At 42.3% G+C, this 5,975-nt stretch overlaps 1 pseudogene; it reads right to left on the bottom strand.

Moving 5' to 3' along the window:
- Positions 1 to 4,516: 4,516 nt before the first annotated feature.
- LOC132578744 (5S ribosomal RNA) lies at positions 4,517 to 4,633 on the bottom strand (annotated as a pseudogene).
- Positions 4,634 to 5,975: the final 1,342 nt, after the last annotated feature.

Genomic DNA, 5,975 nt, shown 5'->3' with positions numbered 1-5,975 from the left:
CCCAACTGGGCTGCTTGAAACTATAGTGATGGGAAAATACACAGGACAAAAAACTCCTGTCTTTTCTCCTAATAGTAATAACCTTGTGTGTCAAATTCTTGGCCAATCTCTGGCTGAGAGATTGGAGGTTGTGATGGCCAAGCTAAGAAGTAGCAGACTGAAGCTGAACCAGTCAAAGACAGAGGTTCTATGGCTAGAGGGATCGGGGCTGAAGAGTAGATTACCAACCATTGATGGGTACCCCTTACACCAGCCCAGTCTGTGAAGAGTCTGGGAATGACACTGGATACCTTTGTTTCTATCGAGGCCCAGATCACACATATTGCCAGGGTGGCATTTTACCACTTTTACCAAGCCCAGCAATTGGCTCCCCTACTGCCTCACTCAGACCTGGCCACAGTAATCCATGTGATGGTCACTTCCAGGCTAGAGTACCGTGACTCACTCTTTGCTGGCCTAACCCTGAGTCTGACCCGGAAACTCCAATGAGTCCAAAATGCAGTGGCGCGAATCCTGATGGGAACGTCTCAAACAACAACGCCTCATTCAACCTATACTGTACCACCTACACTGGCTTCTGGTTGAGTACTAAGTCAGCTTCAAGGTTTTGGTTATGACCTTCAAGACCTTGAGCTCTGCTGGTAACAACTTGTTGGTGATCCCTGGCCCTAAAGAGGTCCAGCTGTCCCCAACGAGGGCCAGGGCTTTTTTGGTTGTGGCCCCAGCCTGGTGACACTCTCTGCCAATTAACATTAGGGCCCAGCAGAATCTTTTGCAATTCCTCAGAGCCTGTAAGGCAGAGATGTTACTCCAGGCTTTTGAGTAAGGCAGCAATGGCTGCCAAGTTGGCACCTCATTCTTCTGCCCCTCTGGGCTACCCCCATCCTCACTGTGATGAATTAGAAGAAATTAATAAGTCATAATTGGGGAGTTCATAAGATATAATATGTTTTAACCAGAATGTTATATTGCTTTAAACTTATGTATCTTGTTACTGTTGTACATCTCCCAGACTCTGGCCTTGGCTGGAATGGGGTGATCAATTAAATTTAATAAATAATAATAATAAAATGTCAAGCTACTCATGGCAATCTAACAATGATAGCTTAGCACAGCAGTGTCAGACCTGTGAACCAAGGGCCAAATCCTATCAGGCCCCTGAGCAACTGTCTGTCATCTGCTTCCTTCTTTCTCTCTCTTGCTTCCTTCTGCATCACAGCTTGCTTTGCAAGGCTTGCTCAATCGCACAGGAGCTACAGAGCAAAGCCTCTATTTTCTCCTTTGGCTGAGGCTCCTCCCTTGGGGAGGAAGGGGGAGGAATAACTTGCTTTGCCAGGTTCTCTCAATCGCACAGCAGAGCTACTGAGCCAAGCCTCTCTTCCTTCTATTGGCTGGGGCTCCTCCTCCTTCTGGTCCCCTGGGGGGAAAAGGAAAGAACCAGAGCTTCCTTTGCCCAGTTCCTTGGAGTGTATGAGAGACACACAAAGAAAGCACTGTTAAAAACAATGATTACTAATGTTTTCTCCATATTTTATTTTAAGCTTTTTTTAAAAAAAGCTTTGTGTTTGACACATATGGCCCAGCCCAAAAAGATCTCATTTATGTCAGATCCAACTCTCATAAAAAATGAGTTCGATACCCCTGGCTTAACATGTACTTTAAAATACTTGATAAGGCAAGTCAAAAAGTATGAGTGACATCAGCCATGTTGGCACCATTCATTTAGTACATTCCAGTCAATGCTATTGATCAGCTGCTGAAAAAAAAATTGCGGTGTTTTTTTTCCTTTATCAGGATCTTGTTAGCACACATGACCTTTAATTCCATCTAGCTGAGAGAAGCCAATTGAACCTGCTGAAACAAGAGAATATCCAGGCTCATATTTCTTCACTGTGTTCACCTATGACAGATCATTTTCACCAATTTTGCCAGTGTTAATATGTCACTGTCTTATAAATTGAATTGCTTTCTGGCTGATTTAAGTTAAATAATTGCTGTGTGGGTGTGAACTGAAGTTGTGCTCTTATCCAGATTTTTTTTTTAATGTTCTGGGAATATCAGTTCCTCATACATGTGGTACAAATCATTATAACTATTTCAGTTAACGTCTTATGTCTATCTGGATTGCAGAACTACATAAAGGCTCTACTGCAATTTAATTAAATAGAATTAAACAAATAAACTCATTGCATTATATCATATAAGCCAGGGGTGGCCAACGGTAGCTCTCCAGATGCTTTTTGCCTACTGAGGCTGGTGGGAGTTGTAGGTAAAAAACATCTGGAGAGCTACCGTTGGCCACCCCTGATATAAGCAACGTCTGTATATTCATTTTGGGAGCTACAGACTCTATGACGAAGGCATAAAGCCTTTCACCAAAGACAAATTGAGTTTCTTGGACTGTAAAGAGCAACTCAAGCTATACACCATTCTTGCTATCTACAAGTATTATTTCCTGCCCTAGCAAAGTGGTCTATAATTTAAAAAACAAAACAAAACTGAAGACTCTCATGTTGAAATAAAAAGTTTATAGCAGTTACATACCTTATAAGTGGATTGATCCCAGTGGAATCACTCCAGTGTGTGCAAAATGATCGGAATGGAATGACTAGGTTGGGACAACCCAGGAGCAAAAGGAGTTCCATGATACTGACAGCCCTTCGGGGTCTGCTTGGCTTCAACATGGACTGTGAAAACAATGACATCTGGGTCCCCAGTGACTCTACAGTAAGCCAGTCCATTTCCCAGGGCTAATCCATCCCTGATAGTGACCAGCCATTGCCACTTTCAGAAGAGTTCAAGACAGTCCCTAAGCATTTGTAATTCCACATATGACTCAGCAAATGCAGCCCAAGAACTATGGCCAGAATTAAATGAGAATTGTACAAATGGCAGCCACTATGCTCTTCCAGCTGAAGCTCTTCCTGCCACACCAGTTGTCATTCTAAATTATTGAAAGGAAATATAGTAGGACAACAATCCCACAAAGCCATAGAGTACACACAGAACACCATACATGGCCCTATGTTGTTATAGCAGAATTAGATCTGGTAGTGCTCAGAGCTGATCTTTCTCAGTGACAGGATGATATTTCCAGAACAAGGAGACACAGCCAGCTACCTCACAGGTTGAATGTTCCATGAAGACATTTCAGTTTTCTTAGACATTTTAATCTGAACCTGGTGGTTATACAGACAGATGTTTATCTACACTATTGCATTTATAATTTCCATTCTTCATTGCTGATTGCTTTTACATTTGTTTGTTATAAATTATGTTATCCTACCTGACATCAATCAGAGCCCATCCCTTCTCCGTCACAGCATCCATTTTGTGAAACAGGCTCCCAAGGAGGTTAAGAAGGTGCCATTTTTACAAATTTTTAGGAGGCACTGTAAGGCCATTTTATTTGTCAAGGCTTATAACTAGGTAAGAATTTCAGGAATCTTTGAGGGGGGAATCATCTGAGGATTTTGTTTTATTGGCTTAAAATTGTGCTTACGATGTGCTTAAAATTGTAATTATGGTTTATAAGCCACCTTGAGCCACAATAAAAGATTGAATATGGTTTGAATATTTTAATAAAATGGTAATGAGTAAGTAAATGATTGTTCTCCTTCCATTATATAGTATATTAACAATGCAATACACTTTTTACATGCAACTGAATACAGTGAACCCCTTGGCTTACCTTACCTGTTTGGCATTTCATTCAAGTTTGGTCTTGCTTGAAATGTGATGATGCTATTGCAGAACAAAATTTGTCATATACTTCAAGTTCTAAGACTAGCTCAGAGCATAAATTAATTTCCACAAAAGGAAAGAAATTAAATATAGAATGAAAATATATTATCTACCTTCAACATCAAATAATTTTAAATGAAAGTTCACAATAACAGTCATTCAAGACATCAATCTGTATTTCCCCACCTATTTCATAAGTTTCGTGGAAAACTTTATAGACAATGCACAATGAGATCTGCCTTGAAGACTTCAATACCAGAGTGGAATTTAATGAACATATTTAGACCTTATACATAGCTAGCCATCCTGATGTAAAATGGGATAGTGTTCCTGATGCACCATTTCCCCTGCTTTGGTAAAACCCAGTTATAACTGGAGCTTTTTTAGCAGGAACACAGGTCCAGCTGGCTTGTTGTCAGGTAAAAAAGGTAAAGGTAGTCCCTTGTGCAAGCACCAATCATTTCCAACTCTGGGATGACATCGCATCATGACGTTTTCACAGCAGACTTTTTAATGGGGTGGTTTGCCATTGCCTTCCCCAGTCATCAACACTTTACTCCCAGCAAGCTGGGAACTCATTTTACTGACCTCAGAAGGATGGAAGGCTGCGTCAACCTTGAGCCGGCTACCTGAACCCAGCTTCTGCCAGGATCGAATTCAGGTCATGAGCAGAGGTTAGGACTGCAGTACTACAGCTTTACCGCTCTGCACCATGGGGCTGCCTAACGAGCTGGCAAAGATGGGATGCCACAGCAACTCCAGCAGGCCAAAAAGCCTACAGCACCCAGTAGTTATACAGTCTCCCATCCAAGTGCTAACCAGGCCTGACCCTGCTTAGCTTCCGAGATCAGATGAGATCGGCCATGTTCAGGGTGGTATGGCTGTAGGCTTGTTGTCAGGGGGTGTGGAACAATGGTGACATCAGGGGGCATGGCCTAATATGCAAATGTGCTCTTGCTGGGCTTTTTCTACAAAAATGACCCTGGTTATAACTTTTTCCATCCTTAATATGAAGGTGGAGAGCATGGATTTAATGCTACAGGAGAAAGGTTTATTTTACAGTGAGAGTAAACTGACTGGGTATGTTCAGGACCAACTGAATTCAGATGTAACCTATTGAGAGAAAGAATGAGAAAGAGAAAATTGAGAGAATGTAATAACTGTCAGACTATTTTGATTTTTTAAAGCTATCACTTTTCCCACAGGTTTTCTAACCTTTTAAGATTACGAGACATTTTTTGACCCACAGACCTCAGTCTGCCCCATATAACCCTGAAAGTCTGTGCATCAGCCAGTGCATGCTAACCTAGGCCACCATACTAAACAGTCTGCTTACGCCTGAGGTAACTGGAGACTAAGCAAGAGTCCACTCCCAACCAGCCCCAGGAAATGTTAAACCCACTCTGACTCAAACTTTAATTAAATTGTTCTTTTTTTCCTCTTCCTCCTCTGCCTTTCTCTCTCTGAAGATTTTGAAGGCTCTGATTGGCCATTGTTGGCTTCAGACCTCCAGGGTTAGGGTTGCCAACTTGAGAGATTACTGGATATTTGGGCATGGAAGGCAGGGTTTGGGGAGGCGAGGTGGTAGTGATCATAGCTCTTTATTTAGTACAGCATAGTATAGGGCTGCACTTCAAGACAGGAGAACTGGGCCAAAGGGGCCAACTATATACAACTCTGGATTCCCATGCAAGCACATTATTGGATCATTCAAACAGGCCAGGGTCTTGTGGTTGGATCAGGGCAACCGGTATTTGTATCCTGCTGTCCATTGTTCTCGAGTCCCCAAGCTCAGTCCTTATGGCTCCTATGAGCCTGGCAGGAATGCCCACACCAGAGTCTTCATTTAGATCTGCATACATAACAGATATTAAAGGTGGGAACTAAGTTCAGGCTATGTATGATTAAGATTCTTGCAAGCAAAAACAGCCTGATCTCCATGAGAACTCTGATATACCCTTGTCAAAGGCTCTATTCTGTAGCTCCCTGAAAGGCTATGATTAACTTCCAGGCTAACAACTAGTGCTTCTAGAACAGTAACCTACTCTCCAAGATCACTCAAGGATCTCCCTTACAATTCAGCGACCTCTGGAAACCTACCCAAATATATGACCAAGACCATGTACTAACCGTCAGGTCATTGTTGGTAGGCAGGGGTCATTTTGTAGAAAAAGAGATGCTCGAGCTGATCAGCACAATCAGGGATCACTTTGTAACAGGAGCTCCTTTGC

Source organism: Heteronotia binoei, chromosome 10 (assembly GCF_032191835.1).
Source record: "Heteronotia binoei isolate CCM8104 ecotype False Entrance Well chromosome 10, APGP_CSIRO_Hbin_v1, whole genome shotgun sequence".
In the NCBI taxonomy this organism is placed as follows: domain Eukaryota; kingdom Metazoa; phylum Chordata; class Lepidosauria; order Squamata; family Gekkonidae; genus Heteronotia; species Heteronotia binoei.
This window is presented reverse-complemented; position numbering and strand designations above follow the sequence as displayed.